Source organism: Coenobita brevimanus, chromosome 55 (genome assembly GCF_032717465.1).
Source record: "Coenobita brevimanus isolate Jiangsu-jjx chromosome 55, ASM3271746v2, whole genome shotgun sequence".
NCBI lineage: Eukaryota > Metazoa > Arthropoda > Malacostraca > Decapoda > Coenobitidae > Coenobita > Coenobita brevimanus.
The window spans coordinates 14,402,245-14,415,757 of NC_137008.1; the positions used below are offsets into that span (position 1 = coordinate 14,402,245).

The 13,513-nt window shown below is 38.3% G+C and overlaps 1 pseudogene; it reads right to left on the reverse strand.

Annotated features, from left to right (window-relative positions):
• Positions 1-4,191: 4,191 nt before the first annotated feature.
• On the reverse strand, positions 4,192-4,313 carry LOC145401484 (5S ribosomal RNA; annotated as a pseudogene).
• Between the last annotated feature and the right edge of the window lie 9,200 nt (positions 4,314-13,513).

Genomic DNA, 13,513 nt, shown 5'->3' on the forward strand with positions numbered 1-13,513 from the left:
TATGATGGTACTGATGAGGGTGATGCAGGTCAGTTCTGATGATAACCCAACTTCATCACGCCTCCTACATCTCTTATGGCTTGTGAGACAATACAGGAGTACGTAGCAGCACACAGCAAGTACAGATAACAGGAAGCCTATTGACCCATAACAAGGTTATCTGTTAGGGAAGCAACTGATTCTAAAGATTAAACCAACTTGTATTAGAGTGGGAGAGAAGAGACGAAGGCTCTTCTCTGCCCACCACACCCTCCGGATAAGGCAAGGGAAAATAAAAAAAATGACACGATTGATGAGGAGAATAATCCTGAAAATTTGTAGAGGTAAACAAAAAATAACAGTAAATCCTATCGTGTTTACAATCTCTAGTCTATAATTACTCTTCAAATAATATATAAAATCGCAAAATGCTTTCATATTTAAGTACAGTTAAGTCTTATTTGGTATTGATCTGGATATGATTGAAAGCGTTTTGATAAATATTCTGAGTTGGTTTGACCACGTGGAGATGATGGACAATGGGAAACTGACTAGAAAAGTGTATGTGACTGAGGTGGAGGGGAGAGCGGGAAAGGAAGACTAAGGATATGATGAAGGGATGGAATGGAATGATGTGTGAGAGTACGGGGAGTGTGTTTTGCAGAAGGGCAGCCATATGAGAGAGAAAACAGGGCAACATGGAGGCGATTTTTTTGTGGACACTCCTTAAGGGATTAATGTGTCTGGCATAAGACATAGATGAGAGGCGGTGTCTTTTGTTGGGGTTAAGTTACATGGACCCCCACGGGAAGTGAGTTTTCGTGACGTAATGAAACGCTTAAAAAGGGGCTGCCACAGCCATATTTTATCTACAAAATGGCATAAAAACCCTTTGTAGTGGTCCAAAGCATCACCACACAATACACAATTCAGTATATTTGTTTACAGGGTATTTTGAGATGACTGAATAACAAATTTTTCGAAATTATGCCAATTTACACGTTAAGCTAGTGTATTTTGTGATGGTATAATTTTGTAGTGACGTTAGTCATTTTGATAAAGGACCATTCAACTCTCTGCAGTTTGTGGTACCGTGACATTGTAGCGGCTTTTGTTCGTATATATAAAGGACCCTACCTCATTTTCATTTTGTGGTATTGTGATACAGTAGGGAAGAAATGGGTGATATAATGAAAGATAGGAGAATAAGAAACAAAAGGAACATCGGTGGAAAACAGGAATGAAAAATTCGGATGGAAATGCTAGGAAAGAAAAACAAGGAGAAAAGAAAAAAAATAAAAGGTACCCCCAAAACTACAGGTCGAAAGCAAGGCACTTTTGTTGGATTCTCAGGCCGCTCCACCTTGCTTCACCTTGACTCCTAGTTCTTCCGTTGCGTTACTGCTGTTACATAGCTAAACAAAAGGGGGGGGGGTAAGAAAGTACAGTATGAGTGAGTAAAGCAGAGCAAGTAAGGAAAGAACGAAAACTGAAATTGAATAGGAAAATATAAGAAGGGAAAAAGATTAAGAAAAGAAAGACATATGTAAATAACAAGGATGAAATAAGAAAAAGATAGCAAAGGAGAAACGGAGGTGAAAGCAGAGACCGAAACAAGAGAAGGGTAATAAAAAATAGAGGTTCAATGTCGGGGTAGATACTTCAACCCGATGCAGGTGTAGTCTATACTCATTTTTTTTTTTTTTTTTTACTGAGGCGAAGATGCACTTGACAGGTCCCAGGCCGCTCCATGGTGCTTCACCTCGCCTCCTACACTCTCTTGTAGCTTGTGATGATACGAAATATAATACCCCAGATCTAAGTAGCAGGTAGTGATAATGGAAGTGACCAGTGATGATGATGATGATGGTTTTGTTGGTGATATTCAGTAAATTGATATACAGTAGATTAGGTTTGGTAACGTTAATTATTTGGATATTGATGATTATGACGATGATGATGATAATGGTGTTGTGGTGGCGGCGCAGTCGTGGTGATGTTAGTGATGGTGGTGATGTACAACAGCTTAGTACTGATGATGATAATCTTACTTCAGCTCCTTTCTCTATTGTCTGTTACCTTGTGATGCTGTTATACAGTGGACAATGAAGGAAAGGACGAAAGAGAGAAAGTAAAGCAGAAGTAAGATGAAAGGAAATAAGAAAGGAAGGAACAGTACGAATAAGACGGGAATGAAAGGAAAAGGAAAGGGAAGTTAATAAGCAAATTATCAAAGAAAGGTAGATACATAGGAGAAAGTAAAGCAAAACAAGCAATGAGAGAAAAACTAGAAAAAAGAATAGAGAAAAAAGTACTTGATGCAAAATTAAGAAAAGCATTTTATTTTTGTTTTCTGTCTCTTCTTTCTTCCTACAACAAGAGGATGGGAGAAGATGTCTAAGGAGTATAGGCGAAAAAGGGAAAGAATAAAAGAAATCCTATAAACAAGAAAAAATAAAGGAACCGAGGCTCCTTTTGAGTCGAACTCCAGACACCTTTATTTGAGTCATGAGCCGCTCGACCTGTTCACGCTTGCTCCTACTTCCCTTGTTGCATTATTGCCTGTAATATAGTGGAGAAAAAGAAAAGGAGAGGAAAAGGAAAGAAGAAGAGGGAACAATGAAAGTAAAAATACAGAGGGAATGAAATGGCAAAAGAAAGGTAGAAAAAAGAGAAGAATGGGCATAAAAGTAAAGAAAGGTACAATGTGATGGATAATTTGATAGAGAGAAGAAGAGGAAAACAAGAGAGAATGAAACAAAGGCGAAATACAAAAGTAATTAAAGAATGGGGAGAGAAAGAAAATGAGGTACTAAATGGTAAAGGTGGATAATGATGATGATAATGATGATGGTGATGATGATGTGAGATGATATTCGTGATGATGAGGATGATGGTGCTGATAGTGATGATGAGGCAGGTCAGTGTTCATGAGAGTAACCTTACTTCATTTCACCTTCTACCTCTTATACCCTGTGCTCTAGCAATATAACGGAGAAAGAAAGGAGGAAAAGAAGAAAAAGAAAAATGGGAATAGTGAATAAATTTGTTAATCTGGCGAGAAAAGCAAAAGAAATAATTAATCAATGAGAAGCAAATACCCAGAGAATCAGAGATAATAAGGACAAGGCGAAAAGGACAAGAGAATGAAAACAACATAGACGAAACGATTAAAAACAAACAAGAAAGGAGAAAAGAGGAGGAGAAGAACGAAAAAAATGATATAATCACACACGCACACGCGCTCACACACACATACACTCTGGGACACACACAACACTAAAAATATTATACCCAGTCTCTCAAAACTAGTGTTTGTACAGAAATAGTTATATAGATCGATAGACAGATGGAAAGATGGACAAGTAAAGAGAGAAAAGAAGCGAGTTCCCGAAGACAAGACTAGAAGTCAGTACACTTATAGTGAGTCCCTGGCCATCCATCTTACGTCATCTCGCCTCCCACCTCTCTTGTAGCTTGTGGTGCTGTAATTAATGGTTGTCGTGCTGGAAGGTCAGGTGATGATGATGATGATGATAATGATTACTTATAATGATGATGATTGCAACAGTGATGTTTAAGGATGAGTTTTATAATAATATCTTGTACAGTGATAGAAATGATGGTGATGGTATTGATGATAATAATGAGAACAACTGATATGAAGATATAATGATGTATATCTGAGTATAATGGTGATGATAAAGGTAATGCTGGTTGGTTCTAATGATATCCTGGTTTCATCCTACATATTTAGTAGCTTATGATGATGTACACAGGAGTACATAGGAAGTACAGATACAGGAGGCCCTATTGGCCCATAACCAGTCGTGTACGTACTACTGATCAAAGTAATGGCACTATCGCTACCACTGGCATCATAATGTACTGTCACTTCCACTACAGCCACCTTTTTACAAAGCTAGTCCACTAGCCTTACTCTAGTGGCTAGCGCTGCTTTAAAGACAAATAGATTTATTCAGATAATATTTGTGCAATAATTGTATAGCGGTACTTGGTACTGAATGCTTATATCTGGCACATCCCTGATGCAACTTAGGGCTTTCATTTACTCAAGCTTAATCAACACATTTTTTCATTCATTCATTGCCAGACGCCATGTATCCCAAGCGGGGTGGTCAAGGGCTTAGAGTTAATTGTTTTACAGGGAGGGGCACTAATCCTCCACCAACCCCACTTGACACGTAGGGATGCCAACAGCATCTGGTGTTCCCAGGCGGTCCCCCATCCAGAGTACTAACCAGACCCAACGTTGCTTAACTTCGCTGATCGGACGGGAAGCGGTGTACTCAACGTGGCATGGCCAAGTTGCCTTGTTTATTGTACATTAATTGCATTCACAAGAAATCACACGCACGTTAAAAAATCGCCCTCGTGATAATAACAAATTAGTTTCTTCATGAGCAAATTTAAATTGACCGAGTTAAATAGGCAACATATCAGGGATATATATAACATCCACAACCGTATCCGCGTCCGTAGAGCATCCGATTTATAAACTCAACATCCGCATCTGTACCTGCTGAAAGAGGGATGTTTTCCATGTTGCAACTGTGTTATTGCCGATTCGTCAATCTCTCTCTCTCTCTCTCTCTCTCTCCAAAGGAAAAAAAGTATCGTTAGAAACTTTTTTGGTTATATAATATGCAATTTTGTAAAGTAAGAGAGACAAAGAAAAAAAAAGGAAAAAAAGAAAGAAGTGGAGAAATGAAAGCTGGGAAGAAAAGCATTAAAAGATAAGAACAGAAAGGTAAGAACATTAAAGAAAGAAAAAAAAATTGGGACAAAGTAGAAGGAATAGGAAGTATAAGCAGAGAAAAGAAGAAAATGTCAGTGACAAATGGAAAGAAGGAAAGAAATTGGACATGAAATAAAACTGAAAGAGGATGCGTACAAAGAAAAAAAAAAAGAAAGAAAAGGAAAAGGAGGGCTACCAATTCAGGTGTGAACTCAGTACACCTGTAGTAGGGTCCCAGGCTGCTCCACCTTACTTCACCTTGCCTCCTACCTTTCCTCGGGCTTGTGATGCAAATGTAGCTAATGATGCTGGTGTTAATTGTGGTGGAGATAAAGAGGATGGTGATGTTAGTAGTGGTGAAAGTGATGGTGATTGTGATATGGGTTAGTGTTCATGATGATGATAATTTTTTGGGATGGTGATGGTGATGATGGTACTGATGATGATGATGTTTATTAGAATAGTAGTGATGATGTGCTTTTTGTCTATCTAACCTCCTGCTGCCCTTGTAGCTAATTATGGAATGAGGAAGGAAACCAGTGAGGAAGACAAGAGCCTACTTCAGGAAGAAGAAAGCATTACTGAAGAAAATGGTCAGGAAAAATTGAAAGAACTAAAAATTAGAGAGAAAAAAAAAAGTGATAACAAACCATAGATGCAAAAGAAAAAAACTAAAAAAGAAAATGGGATAAAAAGAGGAAACTATATATGAACAAAAATTATGCAAAGGGGAAAGAAAGAATGAAAGAAAGGGAAAGAGCCTCTTTAGAAGTGATAAAAACAAACATAGGAATTATATCGGGAAAAAGAAAGAAAAGAAAACAGAGAGAGGAGAGAGAGAGAGAGAGAGAGAGAGAGAGAGAGAGAGAGAGAGAGAGAGAGAGAGAGAGAGAGAGAGAGACAGGGGGGGTGACAAGGAGTATTGCTCTTGGAAAGCTGGGCCAAACTCGAGACACCTTTGTTAGAATATCAGCCACGTCACCTTACTTCACCTTGGCTCCTATTTTTCTGTTTATTTTATTGTTATCATATGGACAAGAAAGTAGAAAAGAAAGAAAAGAGAAAGAAAAGGATAAGAAAAGAAATGAAAATGACAAAAATGAAGAGAGTAGAACGACAGAAGACATTTCAACAGAAAGGATAGAGAAAAAAAAGGAAGGTTAAGGAAACAGGGCAGCTGGAGTAGAAAAAGGTAGAAGCAGAGAAGAACAAGAGTAAAACAAAACATGAAATGATTGAATAAGGAGAGGAATATAAATGATAATAGTGAATATTAGGCACCATATAAACAGTAAAAATGTTATCTCAATCATCTCGCCACTTACTTCTCTTGTAGCTTGTCAGATGCCGTATTATAGTGGGAAAAGGAAAACAAGAAAGAGAAGAAAGAACGGGGGAGAAAAAGAAGGAAAAGGGGAAAAATTACAAAATGAGGTGAAGAAAGAGAGAAGTAAATGCCAAAGAATGGGCGACAGAAAGTCGAAAGCAAGAAGGGGAAAGAGGATGGAAAAATAACAGAGGAGAAAGGAAATGTAGAAAAAGGGAGAAAAGAAAGGGAAAAAGAAAGAGAAGAAAAAGAAAGGAAAACAAAAAAAGAGCATAAGAAGAATAAGTAAAAAGGGCAATAAAAATATACAGTATATCGATAAAGGTCAAACCACCATATTGGGTCAAACTTAGGATACGTTTATCAAAAGTCCCAGGCCGCATCCACTTTATTTCGCACTTGGCTCTACGTCTCTTGTTGCATCGCTGTAATATAGTGATGAAACGAAGAGGAGAAGAAAAACAGAGAAGAAAGGAAGGAGAGAGAAAGACAGGGAGGAATAAAGGAGAAGGGACAACGTAACTAAACAAAAAGGGAGAAGGAATGAAAAGAAGATGGGAAGGAGAAAAAGAAAAGGAAACGACAAATGGAAAACGCTGGTAAGGGAAATTAAAATGGGAAATAAAGAAAAGAAGGAAAAAAGGAGGAAGAGTCTGAAGGGAAACGAGAAATAAAGGATAACGAAATGACGAAAGGGGAGAGAGAAAGGAAATAAGGTGGCATAAAAGATATAGGTGTTTGACCGGTACACTTTTAGTAAAAGTCCCAGGCCGTTCCAGTTTACTTTATCTCGCCTCCTATCTCTCTTGTCAGTTTGTGATGATGCTATTCGTGATAATTTAGATGTATTTGTTGTTGACTGATCGATGTTGTTAATGATAATGATGGTGATGATGTGATGACGGTGGTGATGTTCCATTGCTGGTGTTGATGATTAAAGTTATCTTTAATTATGGCAATGATAATCCTGTAAATAATGATGATGATTATTATAGTGGTGAAAAATGGAGTAGTATTATTGTTCTTGTTGTTGATGGTGGTGGTGATGGTGACGGTGGATGGTGGTGGTGGTGGTGATGGAGTCTGGCTGCTAGTGATCATGATGATATACGTAAGTTAGTATTGATGGTAAACACGTTACTTTATATAACTTCATCTATTTCTTATAGCTCTGATGTATTATTTTGCAGAAAGGGAGTAGTAATTATAGGAAACAAATGAAAAAAAGATAGAAATAAGAAAACCGCCAAATAACAGAAAAAGAAATTAATAAATTGAGAAGTAAAAATTTAAAAAGTATTAAAAAAAGAAGAGAAACATTGGGAGACATACATGAGACAGTAAAAAGGAAAAGCTTATCAAAAATAGAAAGAAGAAAAGAATAAAAGTATGAAAAAAAAAATAAAAAAAGGAAACGACGAAGAAAATAAAAACAAAATCCGAATGAGACTAAACTGAAAAAGTAAGGGACAAGAGAATAAAAAATAAAGGATGTGAGGAAGAAGAGTGAGGAAAAGGGAACCCTGACTGAGCTGAGCTTTATGACTCCCGACACATTTATTAGTGGTATCCCAGGACGTTCCCCTCCTACATCACAATAATTCTCCTGTTGCTTTATTGGGTTGTAAATATACAGTGAAGAAAGACAGCAGAAAGAAATAAAGAAATGGAGTGAGTATGAAAACAGGAAACAGGAAAGAAAGAACGCGAATAGACAGTGAATTGGAATGAAAAAAGGAAAAGGAGAAAAAAGAAAGTATATGACAAGAGGAAGAAGGGGGAAAGACATTTGAAGTAAATTAAGAAAACTGGCAGAGAAAGAACGGGAATGAAGCAACACTTGAAGTAAAGGAATGAGGAAAGAAAGAACTGTAGGAAAACAAAAGAAAAATGAAGCATAAATGGTACAGCGTTAACTTGGTTGACCTGTACCTGAGTCCCAAGCCGCTCCACCTTACTTCATCTTGCCTCCTACCTCACACTGTAGGTAATGACCCGGTAATGGAAGAAGATAGAAAGAGGGAAAGAAAGATTAGGTAAAGGTAACCGAAAAGGAGAAGACAGTGAAAAACAACCAAAAAAGAAAAGACAAATATACAGGAAAAAAGTAGATAAAGGAATTCGAGAAAGGCAGGAAAAGAAAGTGAAAACAAGCACTGCAATGACAAAAAGGAGAGTGAGAGAAATGAGGGAAGAATGAAAGGAAACTGACATTGAGAAAAATTATATATGGAATAAAATGAAGAAGGAAAATGTGAGCTAAAGAAGAAAATAGACAATAGGAAATGGGAAAAAAGAATTATATAAAACTGAGATGAAGTGAAGATATCAAAGGCAGTAGAATTAAGAAACTGGGATATGGATAGAGAGACAGGAAAGAGTGATTAGAAAGAACACAAAGCGAGAAGAGAAACAAAATAGAAGTAAAAAATGATAGGTGGATAAGATGTAAAAAATAAAAATAAAAAGAAGTCTTTCTAATAAGCGCTGGTCGAACTGGATGAAAGCCTTTGTTAGAATCTCAGTATCTCGCCCCACCTTACTTCACCTTGGCTCCTACTTGTCTTGTTGCTTTATTGCTGTAATATAGTGGCGAAAGGAAGGAGAGAGAGAGAGAGAGAGAGAGAGAGAGAGAGAGAGAGAGAAAGAGAGAGAGAGAGAGACCTTTATTACGTAAAAAAGAAGTCGGTACTCGAGGAGGTAAACTTAATCTCTCCTGCCTAATGTCTACCTCTATAAAGATATAGGTAAGAAAACATGTTATAGAAGTACACAGGTCAATACTCAAAGAAATAATCTATCTAACTATATCAATACTCAATAATCCTGTAAAGGGTGGTCGTTTCGTTTTGGTTAGTTGTTTAACAGAAAGGGAGACCTAACCCTCCGCCAACCCCACTTGTTGACACGTAAGGAATACTTATGGGTTTGGTTATATGTATGGTTACCACCCAGCGTTGTACGATTCCTGGCTTACAGGAAACTATCTGGCTTGTCTCTCAATATAAGCCACCTGATAAGGAAATAAGTGTAATAGAAACTGACAGAAGAGATAAGAGAACAAAGAAGAGGAGGAGGGCAGACACAGAAAAAATGATAAAAGTGAGTGAAGAAGTAGGCCGCACTACATCAAGTGAGTGGATGAAGGTCGCCACGAACTTTCACACCACAAATACCAAAGGAAGGTAGGACAGTGCTCCTTTTTCATTGAACCACGACCGCCCAACGTCCAGCTGGCGTCGATCCATCTCGGTCCTCGCCTCCTGCTTGACCACTTCTCCATCTTGTCCCTTATTGTGCATTCTTCTTAATATCATGCTAGGTTATTCTAATCATCTCTCCCTTTATTTTACTTTCTGCATCATACTTTGCTATACTTTCTCTTATTATGGTTCACATTTTATTCTTCAATCATACTCCTTCCTATACCCTACCCTTATTCTACTCTCTTTGGTAAATTCTTTTCTATCTGCTTTGTCATACTATCGGCATTATACCTATTTCCGCCATATTCACTCTTTTAAACTAGTGGAGATGCTTTAAACTTACTTTTCCTCTCCCATATATTTTTTCTTTGTGTTATATTCTCTTTATTTCACTATCTTCACAGGTCTAGTATCTCTGTTCCCAGCTGCCGCCAAACGATTGTATTCAGTTCCAGAGTGAGTCATGGCAGCCTGAGAATCAACTTACACTTTGCTGAGCTGGCTTGGAGAACATACGTCATGACTCTAACATTAAGAGAGAAGAGAGAGAGAGAGAGAGAGAGAGAGAGAGAGAGAGAGAGAGAGAGAGAGAGAGAGAGAGAGAGAAGAGAGAGAGAGAGAGAGAGAGAGAGAGAGAGAGAGAGAGAGAGAGAATGAAAGTAATCTCAGCTGATGGCATAATCAAGTACAGTGCCTGCTTCAATAGATTCCCAGGCTGCTCCATCATGCTTACCATCTTGCCTCCTACACCCTCCTCCTGTAGCTTAGGGATGGTGGAAAATAATGGAGAAATACAGGAAAGAATGGGGGCAGAGGAAAAGAAAGAAAATGAATGAGAAGAATGAGAAAAGAAAGAAAAATTAGACTGATGTAATTGAATGAACGGATACAAAGAACAAGAACGGTGGGAGTAAAGAAGAGAATAGACTACATGCGAGGTGGAATTGAAGAAAAATTATAAGAAACTGGGATGTAGAAAAGATAATAAAGACGAAAGGATTAAGACATAAGAAAGGGAAAAGGCAAGAAACAAGAAAGAAAGAATGATAGACAGAAAAAAGGTAAAGAAAAAAAAGTAATGAAAAGGGAAAATGAAAAAACAATTTATAAAAATAAACCAGAGGGTGAGAGCGCAGGGGCGGAACCTGGAGAAACCTTTGTTAGAATCTCTCAGGCGGCTCCACCTTACTTCACCTTGGCTCCTACTTGTCCTGTTGCTTTATTGCTGTTATATATTGAAGAAACTAAGAGAGAGAGAGAGAGAGAGACAGAGACAGAGGTATAAGTAAAGAAACACAAACTGAAAGGAATAATAGAAATAAGGAACATAACAATAAACAAGAAAGGAGAGCAAAGGAAAAAGACTGAGGGAAAAGGAAGTAAGCGAAAACTGAAACTGATAAAAAAAAAATGACTAAACCAACGTTAACTACAGAGGATCGAGATAAAGAACAAGATAAAGAATGAGCCTAAAGCCAAAACGGTACTAGTTAAAGATTAGTAGAGTATTGGAGGAGGCGGTGGCAGAACTGGTAGAGAGGCGGCCTGAAGTTCTAATGGACCCAGGTTCGAATCCCTGGCTGGTGCAGGGAACAGTTTAAGGATTTGGAATGTCTTAAAAAGCAGACTTTTCATAGTGATCTACCAGATGACCCACTGACATGTCATAAAAGTACCCCCGCTATATACCAGTACACCAGTCTTGTATGAGACAGCCCTAGCATGTATTCCAATATGGGTGGTGGGTGTGAAGCGCATAAGTGGTGACATGTGGAGATGTAGGAGGACTACTGGGCCCCACGGAGGACTACTGGGACTTGGAAAATAGGCCCTGAAGCCTTCTGCCCAGAGCTTTCCATGACACGTAAAAAAAAAAAAATAGGTACAGGTGTAGAAGAGTAGCCGGCCGCTTCACCTGGCTACATCACGCCTCCTAGTCATTATGGTGATGCTGAGTATGATGGTACTGATGAGGGTGATACAGGTCTGTTCTGATGATAACCCAATATCTTCATTACGCCTCTCTGCATCTTTTATGGCTTGTGAGACAATACAGGAGTACGTATCGCAGCACACAGCAAGTACAGATAACAGGAGGCCTATTGGCCCATAACAAATTACCTGTTACGGAAGCAACTGATTCTAAAAATATAACGAACGTGTATGAAAAAAAAGAAGAGACGAATGCTCTCCTCTCCCCCACTTTCACACCTTCCGGATAACGGCAGGAAAAAGACAAAAATAACGGTATGCTTGTTGGGGAGAACAACCATGTATTTCTCATGGATAAAGATAAATCTATCATATCTAGAATCTCTGATCTATAATTCTGAAAATAGGAATCCATAAAATCGCAGAATTTTCTCATATATAAGTACAGGAGAGTTTTGTTTTGGTATTTTATTCAATGTGACTGAAAACGTTAAGTGAAATAGTTCAAGATAGTTTGACCAAGTGGAGAGGATGGAGAATGAAAAACTGACTAGAAGTATGTACGTGACTGAGGTGGAAGTGGAATCTGACAGGGAAAGACTAATGGTAAGATGATATGACGGAGTAGAGGAATGTATGAGAGAAGGTAATGTGAGCTGGAGAAAGGGGCGCCAAACGGTAGGGGACAGGGCTACATGGAGGAAGAGGCCTACAAAAGGTACTGGCGCCAACCCACCCCTGAATCGCTTCTGTACGGAGTCATGCCGAGTGTGTTCTCCGCTATACTAAGAATAATTCATTCGTACTAAATGCTCTGAACTCTCATGACCCAAATTCTTTTTGTTCCTTCAGACGCCTTCACAAAAATCTTATTAACAATTTTATTTTAACATACTTCCTTTCTGCTGATTATTTTTTAATTCGTTGGTAATAATAACTCTTATATCTATTAGTCCTTTACGTCTGTTAGCGGGATGTGAAAAAAATGGGATATCACGAAAAAGAAATCAAGGAAACGAATAACTGAAGTGAATTTGGAAAGACGGGAAAGGAGTATGCGGGAACCAAAAAGGGGAACAAGTGGGTAGGGAAAGAAGAGAGAGCAGAATGGCCAGAAAAAAGAAAGAAAAGGCGAGAGGAAACGGTGACAGAAGATGGAGTAACGTAAGCCATTATAAAGTGGGAAAGATAAATTAGATAACAAAACAAGAAAGAATTAGCGAAAAAATGTGGGAAAATACGAAAAGTACAGTAAGAAAGGGACAAAAATGGGAGGGGGAAGAAAAAGATCGGAAAATGGAGTGAAAAAGGTAGGAGGAAATGTGAAAGGTGTGAACTCAATACATCTTTAGTAGAGTGACAGTTGGGCTGGGCTTTCTTCTCGCGGCCAACCTCTCTTGCAGCTTGTGACGTAATACAATAGTGACTGTGTCGTATTTATACATGATCCTAACCTAACTCTCTTGAAGCTTGTGATGAAATATAATAGTTGCTTTCGGTCGTACTAATAAAGGATCCTAATTGCCTTCAGCCTGTGATGTTGGAATATAGTAGAGAAGAAAGAAAATGCAAAAGAAAATGAAAAGATAGAATAGGAAACAAAGGGAACCTCAGTGGAATAAGGAAAGAATAAGAGACGAAAAAGAAAAAGAAGAAGGAACCTGTCAAGGCTTACAGGTCGAATGCAAGACACTTTTGTTGGTTTCTCAGGCTGCTCAACCCTATGTTTCCTTGACTTCTACTTCTCCAGTTGCCTTATTGCTGTTAAATAACCGAAAAGGGGAAGACAGTGTAATAAGAGTGAGCAAGACAGAAAAGGTAAGAAAAGAATGAAATGTGAAACAGAAGACGAAAATATAATTACTGAAATAAAGATTGAGACTAAAGAGATAGATATGTAAATAACAAGAGACACATGAAGAAAAAGGTAACCAAAGAAGGAAGAAAAGGAGAAAGAAAGAAAAGGGGGAAATAAAGAAAAGAAGGCTGGATGTCGGGGTGAAGGTTTGAACCTGATTAAGGTGTAATCGAGTCCCAGGCCGCTGCACCTTACTTCACCTCGCCTCCTACCTCTCTTGTAGCTTGTGACGATGCAATATAATGCCCAGATCCAAGATGTTGATGATGGTAATGAAGATGACAGTGATGATAATGGTGGTGATGATGATGATGATGTGTAGGTGGTGAAGCTGATATACATTAGCTTTGGTAAGCTGTTAAATTTATGGAGATTAGTGATGATGATGATGATCGGGGTGATGATGGTATTGGTAAATGTGGTGATGTACAATAGCTTAGAACTGACGATGA